This window comes from Siphateles boraxobius, unplaced genomic scaffold (assembly GCF_051911475.1).
Source record: "Siphateles boraxobius isolate OS27281-9 unplaced genomic scaffold, OSU_SipBor_1 19, whole genome shotgun sequence".
Taxonomy (NCBI): domain Eukaryota; kingdom Metazoa; phylum Chordata; class Actinopteri; order Cypriniformes; family Leuciscidae; genus Siphateles; species Siphateles boraxobius.
This window is the reverse complement of record NW_027508799.1, coordinates 1,949,756-1,968,704: the sequence shown is the minus strand read 5'-3', so window position 1 is coordinate 1,968,704 and position 18,949 is coordinate 1,949,756. Positions and strand designations below refer to the sequence as shown.

Below are 18,949 nucleotides of genomic sequence, written 5' to 3'. Positions count from 1 at the left end.
TTCCCAAAAAGACCATAAGACAGTTGCAGCTCATACATAACGCTGCTGCTAGGATTCTGAGCAGAACCAGAAAATATGAACACATCACACCAGTCCTCAGGTCTTTACACTGGCTGCCAGTTACATTTAGGATTGATTTTAAAGTATTATTACTGGTATATAAATCATTCAATGGCCTAGGATATGCTCAGTGAATATAAACCCAACAGATCACTCAGATCATTAGGATCACATCGGCTAGAAATACCAAGGGTTCACTCTAAGCATGGCGAGTCTGCTTTTAGCTACTATGCCAGCCACAGCTGGAACCAGCTTCCAGAAGAGATCAGATGTGCTCCTACAGTAGTCACATTCAAATCCAGACTCAAAACACATCTGTTTAACTGTGCATTTACTGAATGAGCACTGTGCCACTGTTCGTCCGACTGTTTGCACTGTATTTTATTTTATGTTTTAATTATTCTGATTTCATTTGATTATTTCTGTATTTTATCTTTTGTTCCAATCTGTTTTAATTATTCTGATTTCTTTTGATTATTTTAATTTCTTCTATGTAAAGCACTTTGAATTACCATTGTGTATGAAATGTGCTATATAAATAAACTTGCCTTGCCTTGCCTAATAATAGCGGTCGCCGATTGGTCAAAAGTAAGCCACAGGAGAGAAACGCGATTGGTCAAAAGTAAGCCACAGGAGAGAAAGGCGATTGGTCAAAAGTAAGCCACAGGAGAGAAACACGATTGGTCAAAAGTAAGCCACAGGAGAGAACGCGATTGGTCAAAAGTAAGCCACAGCAGAGAAACACGATTGGCTCACGTGGGCTTACTTTGGGCTTACTTTGGCTCAATCGGTAGGAAGCAGTAGGCGCAAGCGAGAGGTAGTGGGATCGATGCCTGCATTCTCCAGTGCTGTCCATCCTTTTTACGCCCCCCTTCAAGGGGCACTACCTAGATGAGCTCTTGCGGCTCAGTGCTGCCGAAAAAGTTTTTTCAAACGAGGTACTGCACACATTCCTGGCAAAAGCAGGTCCCACCGAGATTTGAACTCGGATCACTGGATTCAGAGCCCAGAGTGCTAACCATTACACCATGGAACCTTGGCGTGTGTCAACTTTTCCCATGAGCAGCAGGATTTAAGTCATTGAGTCCAGAAGCACGATAGCAAGGATTTAAGTCATTGAGTACAGAAGCACGATAGGAAGAAGCAGATGAAGCCTTTGCTTTTTAAGCCCATGTTTCCCCAATTCCGACTCGGTTTGAGAGTGCCAATTTCACCGCCACGTCAGCAGTTGCGCATCACCTCTGTTTTTTCCCTCCCTTCCGCAAAGAACCTAAAAAGGTTCCACCGAGATTTGAACTCGGATCGCTGGATTCAAAGCGCAATTTTTTGATTAAATCTACAATTAAAAGGTAGCCAGTGCAAAGTTGCCAGCAGAGAGGAAATGCGTCCTGTTTTTTTGTGGTCATTGGAAATCACGCTGCAGCACCTGCACACGTGCTAGGGATCGCGCCTCGTCTTTGTCTTTGAGAGCGATGGACACCTTCTCTCCATCATGGAGGGGAATTAGCTCAAATGGTAGAGCGCTTGCTTAGCATGCGAGAGGTAGTGGGATCGATGCCTGCTTTCTCCAGGGCTGTCCATCCTTTTTACGCCCCCCCTTCAAGGGGCACTACCTAGATGAGCTCTTGCGGCTCAGTGCTGCCGAAAAAGTTTTTTTGAACGAGGTACTGCACACATTCCTGGAAAAGCAGGTCCCACCGAGATTTGAACTCGGATCGCTGGATTCAGAGCCCAGACTGCTAACCATTACACCATGGAACCTTGGCATGTGTCAACTTTTCCCATGAGCAGCAGAGATTTAAGTCATTGAGTCCAGAAGCACGATAGCAAGGAGCAAATGAAGCCTTTGCTTTTTAAGCCCATGTTTCCCCGATTCCGACTCGGTTTGAGAGTGCCAATTTCACCGCCACGTCAGCAGTTGCGCATCACCTCTGTTTTTTCCCTCCCTTCCACAAAGAACCTAAAAAGGTTCCACCGAGATTTGAACTCGGATCGCTGGAGTCAAAGCGCAATTTTTTGATTAAATCTACAATTAAAAGGTAGCCAGTGCAAAGTTGCCAGCACAGAGGAAATGCGGCCTCTTTTTTGTGGTCATTGGAAATCACGCTGCAGCACCTGCACACGTGCTAGGGCTCGCGCCTCGTCTTTGTCTTTGAGAGCGATGGACACCTGTTCTCCATCATCGAGGGGAAGTAACTCAAATGGTAGAGCGCTCGCTTAGCATGCGAGAGGTAGAGGGATCGATGCCTGCATTCTCCAGCGCTGTCCATCCTTTTTACGCCCCCCTTCAAGGGGCACTACCTAGATGAGCTCTTTCGGCTCAGTGCTGCCGAAAAAGTTTTTTCGAACGAGGTACTGCACACATTCCTGGCAAAAGCAGGTCCCACCGAGATTTGAACTCGGATCGCTGGATTCAGAGCCCAGAGTGCAAACCATTACACCGTGGAACCTTGGCGTGTGTCAACTTTTCCCATGAGCAGCAGAGATTTAAGTCATTGAGTCCAAAAGCACGATAGCAAGGAGCAGATGAAGCCTTTGCTTTTTAAGCCCATGTTTCCCCAATTCCGACTCTGTTTGAGAGTGCCAATTTCACTGCCACGTCAGCAGTTGCGCATCACCTCTGTTTTTTCCCACCCTTCCGCAAAGAACCTGAAAAGGTTCTACCGAGATTGGAACTTGGATCGTTGGATTCAAAGCCCAAAGTGCTAACCATTACACCATGGAACCAACACTTCCTGCTAGCTGGCTGTCTGAGAGGCAGATAGCGATGAGGCTAGGTGGAATCAGGTAGACTAAAAGAGGCGGACGTGGTTCCTCTGCCGAAACCCGGGATATAAATATCCTGGTTGCCCTAATCAGGCTGAAGAGATTAAAAGCAAAGCCTAATAATGGGCTCGTCCGGGATTTGAACCCGGGACCTCTCGCACCCTAAGCGAGAATCATACCCCTAGACCAACGAGCCGAAATATACATCCTCCCTGCTGCTGTCGGGCTGCAAACATTTCAGCTTGCATGGCTTAAAGCTCAATTTTTTGATTAAATCTACAATTAAAAGGTAGCCAGTGCAAAGTTTCCAGCACAGAGGAAATGCGGCCTCTTTTTTTGTGGTCATTGGAAATCACACTGCAGCACCTGCACACGAATAATGAGAAGCTTACTTACAGGAGCCTGGTCTGCAATACTGGACCCAGTTGATGTTGCAGGAGCAGAGGCAGCACTTGGCTGGACAGAAGGCTGTGGAGGAGACTGCAGAGGAGGCTGAACAGGGCGCAGAGGAGGAGACTGCAGAGGAGGCTGGGCAGGGCGCAGAGGAGGAGACTGCAGAGGAGGCTGGGCAGGGCGCAGAGGAGGAGACTGCAGAGGAGGCTGGGCAGGGCGCAGAGGAGGAGACTGCAGAGGAGGCTGGGCAGGGCGCTGCAGTCCTGTGGGTGGCTGTAGTGAGGTGGTCCTGGTGCAGAGGGACAGGGGTTGAAGGCCTTGCTGGAAAGATGGGAGTTGCTCTTTCCAGTGGACAGGAAGCTCTGCAGGCGACTGGGACACCTGGCCAGGGGTCCACAATGCTGGAGGAGCAGGATAAGGGGCAGGAGCAGGGGCAGTAGCACGAGCCGGGGCAGGAGCAGGGCCTCTCGAGCCTGCAGTGGCTGGAGCGTAAAAAAACACAACAAAATTATCTTATTGTTTTAGACTTTCACTGCATGACTTTCTCAGCTCTGCTGGACAGCTACTGCGATTACAAGGTTTACTGCAAAGCATGTATGATTAGTAGAGAGATGACATGATGATGAAAAGATGGAAGGTAGCAGTGAAAATCATCCTGTTTTCCATCCAAGCACCATTAGAAGAAATACAAGAAGAAAAAAAGATGGGATCAGCCAAGTGTGAAGCGAAGCAGACCAAACACTACAACAGCCACTTATTCCAAGGGGAGGGGGGGAAGTGTGAGATGACAAGAATGAGCTTTAGTCAGTGATTACGATAAAAAATGAAATAAAACCTTTTACATACACCTTTAAATGATCTTTTTTCCTTTGAGGATGTTCACTCAAAGAGTGAATGTAGATTGACACCTGAGAAGTGCCATTCCTCTGTGTTGTGAAATAAAATAATATGTCATTTAAAAAATACTGTTTTGTTTTATTTGTAATTGTTTGTAAAATATTGTTTAAGATTTACATACCTTGAGGAATTTGTTCCTCAGCTTGCGAGGCTACAGTTGCCATCTCCAGGTCATCTTCCTCCTCAAAAAAATCCGTAGCAGCAGAGTCTGTAAAATAACATAAAACACTAAGCACATGTCACCAACACACTTGTATGCGTTAAGTGATACTCACCACATGTAAAGAGCTGTCTCCGGGCTGCGGACTCAGACGCAGGATGTACAGCTGGTCCTGCAGCTGTTGAACACGTATTTTCGTTAGACATATATACTGCATAATATATATACTGTAATGATTTTAATGCTTGCAAATCACTTACAGGGTTTGGCTGGAGCCAAAATCTTTTGTGCCAGCTGTGAAGCAAATAAATGCTTCCCCCGCGCCAACAGGGCCTTCACATTGGTCGCCAGCAGTGGCCTGTTCTTAGTGGCAGTAGGTGGAGGAGGAACAGACACAGTGGCAGTGGGCACAGCAGCAGTGAGGACAGATGCAGTGGGCACAGTGGTGGTGGGCACGTGGGCTGGAGCCTGCCTCTTCAGCACGTATGCTTTGAAAAGGGCCATATTGGTGTTAGGCCTGGCCTTTGCCTTCTTCAGGTAGGTGATGAGAGCCTGGGCCTCCTTGCTTGGTTCCTCATACACCTCCTTCATTGACCTACCCTTAAAATCCCCAAACTCCACCATCAGACATCCAGAGTCTCCTGTCCTCTGGGCCTCCTGCAGCATGGCCTGTTTTATATTATTCACCTCCACAGCCTCGCCTACCTCCCTGATCTGCGAGGTGTATCTGAGGAACAGGTGTTTGTTGTCCGACAGCGGGTTGTCCCTCTCCTCCTCCCCCAAAATGCTGCTGACCAGATAGCAGGCATACCCCAGTGAGTTCTCCAGCAGCCACAGGAACCTCTGACCCTGGTGTTTCCCAAACTGGATCTTGCATTGAGCCATAACCAGGAACTGGTCTCCAGGATTCCCTCCATTCTGCCTCACAAAGGCAGTGGCCTCAGCCAGGACCTCCTCCTTACACCTGGCCCTCCCTGCCAACACGATCTTCCTCCTATTGGCCTCCTCAGTTGGCCGCATAAGGAGTCGACCCTCAGAGGTTCTTCGTAAAACCGGGTATGCATACATAATCTGAAAGGACACAGGCATAAACAGAACGTTACATAGCTGTCATATTCCAACTGAAAGTATTTTACTACAGCATTTCTTTTTATGTAATTAATTATTATAATATTATAATAATTAATGAATATTATAATTATTATTATGAGCATAAGCATTATTGTTTTTTATACAACTGTGAATCACTTTGAATTGCCTTGTGTACAAATTGTAAATAGTGTGATGAACTTATTAATAAGAAAATCAATAACACTTCTTGGTACAATCTTGCTGGTATCATGCCATGCTTAAATCGTTTTGTTTTGTTTAGCTTTTGTGGCAGAGATTACTGAGAAACACCAAATATAACATAAAGGCGTTTATGACAATTCATAATAATATGATCATCAAACAGATCTAAAACTTAAAATGGTATATCAAATCGTTTTGGTATATCTTTTATAACATAGTTGAGAATCATTTGTTGAAACAAAAAAACACTTGTTTTTGCCTATTCATGTCTTTTTAAATATGTATAACATAGTATTTAAAAAGATAACATAAATATGTATACTGGTGTATATCATAGTATAGTATAACATATATGAATTAAACTTTTTTTTTAAAGGTTTTAGTAAAAATCTTCTTGTGCTCAAAATAATGTAATGAATGACACAAAAAAATACTAAATTAACAACAACAAAAAAATGGTTTAAGGAGGATATAGCTTAATTAGCGGTCGGCTAATTATCTTGACAGTAGTGGCATGTTTTTTACTGTATATCATGGTAAAGTTGCAGGTTCACATGTACAGAAGAAAACGTGTGCTATTACACGCTAGCTAGCTTTATTGGCATGTTTAATTGTCTAAAAACAAACACTGTTTATGAATAAATAATGATCGATTATACAGTCGTGAAGAATAGACTTACCTGTTGCAAAGATGACGATAATTACTACTGATGACGACTACTTCCTGCTCAGCTACTGTTCGGACGCTCTCGCTTACTGCTCCGCGCTTTGCTCTATCGCTTTTATATTTCTATAATTTATCTCCTTTATCATCTAATTTTAACTTCAGCAAATCAGCACAGTGCTCAAACGCTTGGATTACTACAAAAAAAAGCAGAATTATTTTATTCGACCAGCCTCCCACTGAAAGCTTACATTCCGGGGAAGAGAAAACACAACTGCCTACATTCATAAGGATAAGAAAATGCCTCCTCTGGAATCTACTTGCTGCTCCAACTGCCACAGACTTTTACAAAGGATTGCAATTCTTGAAACAAAGTTAATTGCGGCACCACCAAACCAGACGGAACACACAACAGAGCTTCGTCATGGACGTCCTCAGCATACAGCCGGTGAGTCCCATGAATCTAGTGCTTCTCGACAGGCCATACTGAGTGTAGAGAAACAAGCCGATCGTTTTACTAATCGATGGCACAAACAGGGTGCGAGACCCAAAGGCACTCGAGACATCAGATTGTCACGAGCATCACATATTACTGCAGTAGCATCCTCTACCCCAGATACGGCTCTGACAAGGACTGCAAACACTGGTCTCCTACCACCGCCTATACATCTTGAGAACAGATTTGAAGTATTAATGAATGAGGAATCCCCAAATTTGATGAATGTGATCACACACAGACAGAATCAGCCAGTAGCTAACACTGATGCTAACTGGGGCTCAAGGTCGAGCAGACAGCGGCACTCAGCTCACAGTGCAGCCGAGCCCAGGACTCTGATAGTGGGCGACTCCGTAATCAGAAACATTAATAGCAGGGATACAACAACGTGCTGCCTTCCACAAGCAACAACTTCTGATGTAAACAGGGAACTTCAGAACATTCTGATGAAACATAAGACTGCAAATCGACTCATCATTCATGTGGGGAAGAATGATATTCATAAAGAGCAGTCGGAACTTCTTAAAAAGGATTTCAATGAACTTTTTGAAACACTTAAAAGACTGAAAGTTCAAACATTCATCAGTGGACCACTCCCAGCAAGAGGAACAAACAGGTTTTCACGGTTGCTTGGGCTTAATACATGGCTGCAAAAAACCTGCAATATAAAAGGAGTGAACTTTATTGACAACTTCAATCTTTTCTGGAGTCAGAGGCAACTGTTTCAACAGGATGGCCACCACCCAAACAAACTTGGTTCAAGAGTGCTAAAGGACAATATCTACTTCTCCCTCCGTCATCCTTCTGCAATGTGTGCCAATCCACTCAACCTGAATGGCACACACACACCTGGATACAGTATGAATGACCACAGGATTTCACTTCAGCACCTGAATGGACATGCGGTTGACACATCACACAAGGACAGTGATAACACCACTCAGCCACAACAACCTCTGCTCACGGACACAATCTCACCTGAGCCCTGCCCACAGAGCTCACCACAGACAGACTGTGACATACCAGCACTGCTCCAAGATACAGCACCCATAGACGACTTTCTGGAAAACAGCCAGGGAAACCAGGACAGCATATTACAGCCTCCAATAACACCAGAGCAAAAATCCCTCTCACCGGAAACATTATCACTCTCTCCAGCATCTCCACTTCTGTGCTTCTCAGAGAAAATGGAACAACTGGTGCATGCTGGAACTAGACTATCCCACTCTTTTGCTGCGAGCTCCCAGATACCAACCAAAAAACGCCAGGCCCCACAACCACCAAAGCCCTCCCCCTCCTCCTGTGAGAGCTCTTCGGCCTCTGCCACAGCGCCAGGGCCCACACCCTCCCCCAGCGGCTCGAGGTGAACCAAAAACAACTGTTACCAGCTCTCAGTGATATGTGTCGGGTCCCCGCTATGATAACAATAACTTTCTCAAATGTTTACAGAACAAGCGGGAACCCAGTGTGCCTGTATCTTTTTCTATTGCTGTTCGATTACATGATAGAAAGTCTAAGGCCTTCAAAAGCCATACAGCAAACCCATCTAATCTGGTGCCTATTACACGACATACCAAGATTGCTGTGGGGACAAAAAGTAAGACTGTTAAGTTAGCACTTTTAAACATCCGCTCACTTAAAAATAAATCACTTTTAGTCAACGACTTAATAACCACATACAACCTGGAATTTATGTTGCTAAATGAAACTTGGCTAGAAGAAAGTTGCAGTGCAACAGTCCTCAATGAAACAGCCCCTCCTAACTTTACTTTTATGAGTGTCTGCAGAGCTGTCAGAAGAGGTGGGGGTTTAGCTGCTCTTTATAAAGATGTCTATCAATGTAAGCAAATATCATTTGGGAATTACCCGTCTTTCGAGTATCTCGGTATTGTGTTAAAAGGTGCTCCACGCATTTTACTTATCATTGTTTACAGGCCTCCAAAATACTCTCCAGCTTTTACTGAGAACTTAACAGAACTGTTATCAACAATTTCCTCAGAGTTTGACTGCTTTGCCATTGCTGGAGATTTTAACATTCACATAGATAATGCAGAAAACAATATGGCAAAAGAAATCAAAACTGTTTTAAAAACTTTTGATCTGACTCAGCATGTACATGGACCCACACATAATCGTGGACACACTCTAGATTTACTTATCAGTAAGGGTCTAAACATTTCATCAATTGTTATTAAGGATGTAGCACTGTCTGATCATTTTTGTATTTTCTTTGATATATTGATCTCTCCTGCCATTGAAGCTAGATCTGTGTCTGTCAAGAAGAGATATTTAAATGAGAACACTAGTGTACTATTTATGAAGGCTATATCTTTAACACCAAGCATATCTGCTGACTCTGTTGATTTTCTCCTTGATTCTTTTAACTCAAAAGTTAAGAGTGTAATTGATGATATTGCTCCTGTGAAAGTCAGGAAGAAGAGTGGCAGACAAAAAGCACCTTGGAGAAACTCAACAGCAGTGCAAAATATGAAAAGACAATGGAGAAAAGCAGAGCGCATGTGGCGGAAGACAAAACTTGTAGTCCATTATAACATCTACAAAGAGAGCATCCATGCTTTCAATAAGGAACTAAGCAAAGCTAGACAGACTTTTTTCTCGAATATTATAAACAGCAATATAAACAACACGCGCACTCTTTTTGCTACTGTAGAGAGACTGACAACCCCCCCAAGCCAGATTCCCAGTGAAATGCTCTCAGTGAGAAAGTGCAGTGAGTTTACTTCTTTCTTCTCTGAGAAAATCAATAATATCAGAAAGGTGATCAGCTCATCCTTGAGTTGCGCTGGGGTCAGGCAGATCAGACAACAGCACGAGAAAGTAGCCACTATGTCTGATTTCGAAGAAATTGATGGCAAAATTTTGGAAGCAACTAAAAACATCAACCTGCGCCCTTGACGCACTTCCCACATCTTTTTTCAAAAATGTGTTACACAGCTTAGAAGCAGATCTCCTGGAAGTGGTAAATGCCTCACTTCTCTCTGGGAGTTTTCCGACCTCCCTGAAAACTGCTGTCGTCAAGCCCCTCCTGAAAAAGAGCAATCTGGATAAGACCATATTAAACAACTATAGACCGATATCAAATCTTCCTTTCATAGGCAAGATCATTGAAAAAGTTGTCTTCAATCAGCTGAACAAATTCTTAAGCTCGAATGGATACTTTGACCATTTTCAATCTGGTTTCCGACCGCACCACAGTACAGAGGCCGCGCTCATAAAGATAATAAATGATATTCGCTTAAATACTGATACAGGCAAATTATCAGTGCTGGTACTACTCGACCTCAGTGCTGCATTTGACACTGTCGATCACAAAATACTTCTTGACAGGCTGGAAAACTGGATCGGGCTTTCTGGGATAGTCCTAAAATGGTTCAGGTCATACTTAGGAGGCAGAGGTTATTATGTGAGTATAGGAGACCATAAGTCTGAGTGGACATCCATGACATGCGGAGTCCCTCAAGGCTCAATTCTTGCGCCACTCCTATTCAACCTGTACATGCTCCCAATGAGCCAAATAATGAGAAAGAACCAAATGGCTTACCATAGCTATGCAGACGACACACAGCTCTACTTATCCCTATCGCCTAACGATTACAGCCCCATTGACTCCCTTTGCCAATGCATTGATGAAGTAAACAATTGGATGTGCCAAAACTTTCTTCAGTTAAACAAAGACAAAACTGAAGTCATTGCGTTTGGAAACAAAGATGAAGTTCTCAAGGTGAACGCATACCTTCAGTCTAGGGGTCAAACAACTAAAAATCAAGTCAGGAATCTGGGTGTGTCTCTAGAGTCAGACCTTAGTTTCAGTAGTCATGTCAAAGCAATAACTAAATCAGCATATTATCACCTGAAAAATATTGCAAGAATTAGATGCTTTGTTTCCAGTCAAGACTTAGAAAAACTTGTGCATGCTTTCATCACCAGTAGGGTGGATTATTGTAATGGACTTCTCACTGGCCTTCCCAAAAAGACCATAAGACAGTTGCAGCTCATACAGAACGCTGCTGCTAGGATTCTGAGCAGAATCAGAAAATATGAACACATCACACCAGTCCTCAGGTCTTTACACTGGCTGCCAGTTACATTTAGGATTGATTTTAAAGTATTATTACTGGTATATAAATCATTCAATGGCCTAGGATATGCTCAGTGAATATAAACCCAACAGATCACTCAGATCATTTGGATCACATCGGCTAGAAATACCAAGGGTTCACTCTAAGCATGGCGAGTCTGTTTTTAGCTACTATGCCAGCCGCAGCTGGAACCAGCTTCCAGAAGAGATCAGATGTGCTCCTACAGTAGTCACATTCAAATCCAGACTCAAAACACATCTGTTTAACTGTGCATTTACTGAATGAGCACTGTGCCACTGTTCGTCCGACTGTTTGCACTGTATTTTATTTTATGTTTTAATTATTCTGATTTCATTTGATTATTTCTGTATTTTATCTTTTATTCCAAACTGTTTTAATTATTCTGATTTCTTTTGATTATTTTAATTTCTTCTATGTAAAGCACTTTGAATTACCATTGTGTATGAAATGTGCTATATAAATAAACTTGCCTTGCCTTGCCTTGCCTTGCCTAATAATAGCGGTCGCCGATTGGTCAAAAGTAAGCCACAGGAGCAGAGCCAGGAGAGAAACGCGATTGGTCAAAAGTAAGCCACAGGAGAGAAAGGCGATTGGTCAAAAGTAAGCCACAGGAGAGAAACACGATTGGTCAAAAGTAAGCCACAGGAGAGAACGCGATTGGTCAAAAGTAAGCCACAGCAGAGAAACACGATTGGCTCACGTGGGCTTACTTTGGGCTTACTTTGGCTCAATCGGTAGGAAGCAGTAGGCGCAAGCGAGAGGTAGTGGGATCGATGCCTGCATTCTCCAGTGCTGTCCATCCTTTTTACGCCCCCCTACAAGGGGCACTACCTAGATGAGCTCTTGCGGCTCAGTGCTGCCGAAAAAGTTTTTTCGAACGAGGTACTGCACACATTCCTGGCAAAAGCAGGTCCCACCGAGATTTGAACTCGGATCGCTGGATTCAGAGCCCAGAGTGCTAACCATTACACCATGGAACCTTGGCGTGTGTCAACTTTTCCCATGAGCAGCAGGATTTAAGTCATTGAGTCCAGAAGCACGATAGCAAGGATTTAAGTCATTGAGTCCAGAAGTACGATAGCAAGGAGCAAATGAAGCCTTTGCTTTTTAAGCCCATGTTTCCCCAATTCCGACTCGGTTTGAGAGTGCCAATTTCACCGCCACGTCAGCAGTTGCGCATCACCTCTGTTTTTTCTCTCCCTTCCGCAAAGAACCTAAAAAGGTTCCACCGAGATTTGAACTCGGATCGCTGGATTCAAAGCGCAATTTTTTGATTTATTCTACAATTAAAAGGTAGCCAGTGCAAAGTTGCCAGCAGAGAGGAAATGCGTCCTGTTTTTTTGTGGTCATTGGAAATCACGCTGCAGCACCTGCACACGTGCTAGGGATCGCGCATCGTCTTTGTCTTTGAGAGCGATGGACACATTCTCTCCATCATCGAGGGGAATTAGCTCAAATGGTAGAGCGCTTGCTTAGCATGCGAGAGGTAGCAGGATCGATGCCTGCATTCTCCAGGGCTGTCCATCCTTTTTGCGCCCCCCCTTCAAGGGGCACTACCTAGATGAGCTCTTGCGGCTCAGTGCTGCCGAAAAAGTTTTTTTGAACGAGGTACTGCACACATTCCTGGAAAAGCAGGTCCCACCGAGATTTGAACTCGGATCGCTGGATTCAAAGCCCAGAGTGCTAACCATTACACCATGGAACAAACACACCCTGATAGCTGGCTGTCTGAGAGGCAGATAGCGATGAGGCTAGGTGGAATCAGGTAGATAAGAGCTGGCGTTTGGTCAATAGACCGCCTCGACTCAGACGTGGTTCCTCTGCCGAAACCCAGGATTGAACCAGGGACCTTTAGATCTTCAGTCTAACCCTCTCCCAACTGAGCTATTTCGGCCAGGTACTTGTGCGGTCTAGCCAGCAGCCATGTCTGGGAGACCGCCAGTCATTGTCGAGAAGAGCAGAGCGAAGGTCCCAGAGAGAAAATGAGTTGCCCGTACGGGGATCGAACCCTTGACCTTGGCACTATTAGCACCACGCTCTAACCAACTGAGCTAACCGGCCTCTCTCTGGCTCATTTTATCCCCAATTTCTCAGAAATATCCTGGTTGCCCTAATCAGACTGAAGAGATTAAAAGCAAAGCCTGATAATGGGCTCGTCCGGGATTTGAACCCGGGACCTCTCGGGATTCAAGAGATTTAAGTCATTGAGTCCAAAAGCACGATAGCAAGGAGCAAATGAAGCCTTTGCTTTTTAAGCCCATGTTTCCCCAATTCCGACTCTGTTTGAGATTGCCAATTTCACTGCCACGTCAGCAGTTGCGCATCACCTCTGCTTTTTCCCACCCTTCCGCAAAGAACCTAAAAAGGTTCTACCGAGATTGGAACTTGGATCGCTGGATTCAAAGCCCAAAGTGCTAACCATTACACCATGGAACCAACACTTCCTGATAGCTGGCTGTCTGAGAGGCAGATAGCGATGAGGCTAGGTGGAATCAGGTAGACTAAAAGAGGCGGACGTGGTTCCTCTGCCGAAACCCGGGATATAAATATCCTGGTTGCCCTAATCAGGCTGAAGAGATTAAAAGCAAAGCCTAATAATGGGCTCGTAATCGCAAAGCCTAATAATCCTTTTTTGTGGTCATTGGAAATCACGCTGCAGGACCTGCACACGAATAATGAGAAGCTTACTTACAGGAGCCTGGTCTGCAACACTGGACCCAGTTGATGTTGCAGGAGCAGAGGCAGCACTTGGCTGGACAGAAGGCTGTGGAGGAGACTGCAGAGGAGGCTGAGCAGGGCGCAGAGGAGGAGACTGCAGAGGGGCTGGGCAGGGCGCAGAGGAGGAGACTGCAGAGGACAGTAGCACGAGCCGGGGCAGGAGCAGGGCCTCTCGAGCCTGCAGTGGCTGGAGCGTAAAAAAACACAACAAAATTATCTTATTGTTTTAGACTTTCACTGCATGACTTTCTCAGCTCTGCTGGACAGCTACTAAGATTACAAGGTTTACTGCAACGCATGTATGATTAGTAGAGAGATGACATGATGATGAAAACATGGAAGGAAGCAGTGAAAATCATCCTGTTTTTCATCCAAGCACCATTAGAAGAAATACAAGAAGAAAAAAAGATGGGATCAGCCAAGTGTGAAGCGAAGCAGACCAAACACTACAACAGCCACTTATTCCAAGGGGAGGGGGGGAAGTGTGAGATGACAAGAATGAGCTTTAGTCAGTGATTACGATAAAAAATGAAATAAAACCTTTTACATACACCTTTAAATGATCTTTTTTCCTTTGAGGATGTTCACTCAAAGAGTGAATGTAGATTGACACCTGAGAAGTGCCATTCCTCTGTGTTGTGAAATAAAATAATATGTCATTTAAAAAATACTGTTTTGTTTTATTTGTAATTGTTTGTAAAATATTGTTCAAGATTTACATACCTTGAGGAAGTTGTTCCTCAGTTTGCGAGGCTACAGTTGCCATCTCCAGGTCATCTTCCTCCTCAAAAAAATCCGTAGCACAGAGTCTGTAAAATAACATGAAACACTAAGCACATGTCACCAACACACTTGTATGCGTTAAGTGATACTCACCACATGTAAAGAGCTGTCTCCGGGCTGCGGACTCAGACGCAGGATGTACACGTGGTCCTGCAGCTGTTGAACACGTATTTTCGTTAGACATATATACTGCATAATATATACTGTAATGATTTTAAAGATTGCAAATCACTTACAGGGTTTGGCTGGAGCCAAAATCTTTTGTGCCAGCTGTGAAGCAAATAAATGCTTCCCCCGCGCCAACAGGGCCTTCACATTGGTCGCCAGCAGTGGCCTGTTCTTAGTGGCAGTAGGTGGAGGAGGAAGAGACACAGTGGCAGTGGGCACAGCAGCAGTGAGGACAGATGCAGTGGGCACAGTGGTGGTGGGCACGTGGGCTGGAGCCTCCCTCTTCAGCACGTATGCTTTGAAAAGGGCCATATTGGTGTTAGGCCTGGCCTTTGCCTTCTTCAGGTAGGTGATGAGAGCCTGGGCCTCCTTGCTTGGGTCCTCATACACCTCCTTCATTGACCTACCCTTAAAATCCCCAAACTCTACCATCAGACATCCAGAGTCTCCTGTCCTCTGGGCCTCCTGCAGCATGGCCTGTTTTATATGATACACCTCCACAGCCTCGCCTACCTCCCTGATCTGCGAGGTGTATCTGAGGAACAGGTGTTTGTTGTCAGACAGCGGGTTGTCCCTCTCCTCCTCCCCCAAAATGCTGCTGACCAGATAGCAGGCATACCCCAGTGAGTTCTCCAGCAGCCACAGGAACCTCTGACCCTGGTGTTTCCCAAACTGGATCTTGCAGTGAGCCAGAACCAGGAACTGGTCTCCAGGATTCCCTCCATTCTGCCTCACAAAGGCAGTGGCCTCAGCCAGGACCTCCTCCTTACACCTGGCCCTCCCTGCCAACACGATCTTCCTCCTATTGGCCTCCTCAGTTGGCCCCATAAGGAGTCGACCCTCAGAGGTTCTTCGTAAAACCGGGTATGCATACATAATCTGAAAGGACACAGGCATAAACAGAACGTTACATAGCTGTCATATTCCAACTGAAAGTATTTTACTACAGCATTTCTTTTTTATGTAATTAATTATTATATTATTATAATAATTAATGATTATTATTATTATGAGCATAAGCATTATTGTTTTTTATACAACTGTGAATCACTTTGAATTGCCTTGTGTACAAATTGTAAATAGTGTGATGAACTTATTAATAAGAAAATAAATAACACTTCTTGGTACAATCTTGCTGGTATCATGCCATGCTTAAATCGTTTTGTTTTGTTTAGCTTTTGTGGCAGAGATTACTAAGAAACACCAAATATAACATAAAGGCGTTTATGACAATTCATAATAATATGATCATCAAACAGATCTAAAACTTAAAATGGTATATCAAATCGTTTTGGTATATCTTTTATAACATAGTTGAGAATCATTTGTTGAAACAAAAAAACACTTGTTTTTGCCTATTCATGTCTTTTTAAATATGTATAACATAGTATTTAAAAAGATAACATAAATATGTATACTGGTGTATAACATAGTATAGTATAACATATATGAATTAAACTTTTTTTTTAAAGGTTTTAGTAAAAATCTTCTTGTGCTCAAAATAATGTAATGAATGACACAAAAAAATACTAAATTAACAACAACAAAAAAATGGTTTAAGGAGGATATAGCTTAATTAGCGGTCGGCTAATTATCCTGACAGTAGTGGCATGTTTTTTACTGTATATCATGGTAAAGTTGCAGGTTCACATGTACAGAAGAAAACGTGTGCTATTACACGCTAGCTAGCTTTATTGGCATGTTTAATTGTCTAAAAACAAACACTGTTTATTAATAAATAATGATCGATTATACAGTTGTGAAGAATAGACTTACCTGTTGCAAAGATGACGATAATTACTACTGATGACGACTACTTCCTGCTCAGCTACTGTTCGGACGCTCTCGCTTACTGCTCCGCGCTTTGCTCTATCGCTTTTATATTTCTATATTTTATCTCCTTTTATCACCTAATTTTAACTTCAGCAAATCAGCACGGTGCTCAAACGCTTGGATTACTACAAAAAAAGCAGAATTATTTTATTCGACCAGCCTCCCACTGAAAGCTTACATTCCGGGGAAGAGAAAACACAACTGCCTACATTCATAAGGATAAGAAAATGCCTCCTCTGGAATCTACTTGCTGCTCCAACTGCCACAGACTTTTACAAAGGATTGCAATTCTTGAAAAAAAGTTATTTGCGGGACCACCAAACCAGACGGAACACACAACAGAGCTTCGTCATGGACGTCCTCAGCATACAGCCGGTGAGTCCCATGAATCTAGTGCTTCTCGACAGGCCATACTGAGTGTAGAGAAACAAGCCGATCGTTTTACTAATCGATGGCACAAACAGGGTGCGAGACCCAAAGGCACTCGAGACATCAGATTGTCACGAGCATCACATATTACTGCAGTAGCATCCTCTACCCCAGATACGGCTCTGACAAGGACTGCAAACACTGGTCTCCTACCACCGCCTATACATCTTGAGAACAGATTTGAAGTATTAATGAATGAGGAATCCCCAAATTTGATGAATGTGATCGCACACAGACAGAATCAGCCAGTAGCTAACACTGATGCTAACTGGGGCTCAAGGTCGAGCAGACAGCGGCACTCAGCTCACAGTGCAGTCGAGCCCAGGACTCTGATAGTGGGCGACTCCGTAATCAGAAACATTAATAGCAGGGATACAACAATGTGCTGCCTTCCACAAGCAACAACTTCTGATGTAAACAGGGAACTTCAGAACATTCTGATGAAACATAAGACTGCAAATCGACTCATCATTCATGTGGGGAAGAATGATATTCATAAAGAGCAGTCGGAACTTCTTAAAAAGGATTTCAATGAACTTTTTGAAACACTTAAAAGACTGAAAGTTCAAACATTCATCAGTGGACCACTCCCAGCAAGAGGAACAAACAGGTTTTCATGGTTGCTTGGGCTTAATACATGGCTGCAAAAAACCTGCAATATAAAAGGAGTGAACTGTATTGACAACTTCAATCTTTTCTGGAGTCAGAGGCAACTGTTTCAACAGGATGGCCACCACCCAAACAAACTTGGTTCAAGAGTGCTAAAGGACAATATCTACTTCTCCCTCCGTCATCCTTCTGCAATGTGTGCCAATCCACTCAACCTGAATGGCACACACACACCTGGATACAGTATGAATGACCACAGGATTTCACTTCAGCACCTGAATGGACATGGGGTTGACACATCACACAAGGACAGTGATAACACCACTCAGCCACAACAACCTCTGCTCACGGACACAATCTCAGCTGAGCCCTGCCCACAGAGCTCACCACAGACAGACTGTGACATACCAGCACTGCTCCAAGATACAGCACCCATAGACGACTTTCTGGAAAACAGCCAGGGAAACCAGGACAGCATATTACAGCCTCCAATAACACCAGAGCAAAAATCCCTCTCACCGGAAACATTACCACTCTCTCCAGCATCTCCACTTCTGTGCTTCTCAGAGAAAATGGAACAACTGGTGCATGCTGGAACTAGACTATCCCACTCTTTTGCTGCGAGCCCCCAGATACCAACCAAAAAAACGCCAGGCCCCACAACCACCAAAGCCTGCGGGCCCAGCTCGCCCTCCCCCTCCTCCTGTGAGAGCTCTTCGGCCTCAAATGGTAAATTAGCTCAAATGGTAGAGCGCTTGCTTAGCATGCGAGAGGTAGCGGGATTGATGGCTGCATTCTCCAGGGCTGTCCATCCTTTTTACGCCCCCCCTTCATGGGGCACTACCTAGATGAGCTCTTGCGGCTCAGTGCTGCCGAAAAAGTTTTTTTGAACGAGGTACTGCACACATTCCTGGAAAAGCAGGTCCCACAGAGATTTGAACTCGGATCGCTGGATTCAGAGCCAAGAGTGCTAACCATTACACCATGGAACCTTGGCGTGTGTCAACTTTTCCCATGAGCAGCAGAGATTTAAGTCATTGAGTCCAGAAGCACGATAGCAAGGAGAAAATGAAGCCTTTGCTTTATAAGCCCATGTTTCCCCGATTCCGACTCGGTTTGAGAGTTCCAATTTCACCGCCACGTCAGCAGTTGCGCATCACCTCTGTTTTTTCCCTCCCTTCCACAAAGAACCTAAAAAGGTTCCACCGAGATTTGAACTCGGATCGCTGGAGTCAAAGCGCAATTTTTTGATTAAATCTACAATTAAAAGGTAGCCAGTGCAAAGTTGCCAGCACAGAGGAAATGCGGCCTGTTTTTTTGTGGTCATTGGAAATCACGCTGCAGCACCTGCACACGTGCTAGGGATCGCGCCTCGTCTTTGTCTTTGAGAGCGATGGACACCTTCTCTCCATCATTGAGGGGAATTAGCTCAAATGGTAGAGCGCTCGCTTAGCATGCGAGAGGTAGCGGGATTGATGCCTGCATTCTCCAGTGCTGTCCATCCTTTTTACGCCCCCCTTCAAGGGGCACTACCTAGATGAGCTCTTGCGGCTCAGTGC

At 44.3% G+C, this 18,949-nt stretch overlaps 5 non-coding genes across 5 annotated transcripts; all 5 read right to left on the bottom strand.

Annotated features, from left to right (window-relative positions):
• Positions 1 to 1,024: 1,024 nt before the first annotated feature.
• Positions 1,025 to 1,096, bottom strand: trnaq-cug (transfer RNA glutamine (anticodon CUG)). The gene has a single exon. It is a non-coding gene; the product is annotated as a tRNA-Gln (tRNA).
• A 653-nt stretch (positions 1,097 to 1,749) lies between these two features.
• On the bottom strand, positions 1,750 to 1,821 carry trnaq-cug (transfer RNA glutamine (anticodon CUG)). The gene has a single exon. It is a non-coding gene; the product is annotated as a tRNA-Gln (tRNA).
• A 1,129-nt stretch (positions 1,822 to 2,950) lies between these two features.
• Positions 2,951 to 3,022, bottom strand: trnap-agg (transfer RNA proline (anticodon AGG)). Its single transcript has one exon. It is a non-coding gene; the product is annotated as a tRNA-Pro (tRNA).
• An 8,736-nt stretch (positions 3,023 to 11,758) lies between these two features.
• On the bottom strand, positions 11,759 to 11,830 carry trnaq-cug (transfer RNA glutamine (anticodon CUG)). Its single transcript has one exon. It is a non-coding gene; the product is annotated as a tRNA-Gln (tRNA).
• Positions 11,831 to 12,483: 653 nt separating this feature from the next.
• Positions 12,484 to 12,555, bottom strand: trnaq-uug (transfer RNA glutamine (anticodon UUG)). The gene has a single exon. It is a non-coding gene; the product is annotated as a tRNA-Gln (tRNA).
• Positions 12,556 to 18,949: the final 6,394 nt, after the last annotated feature.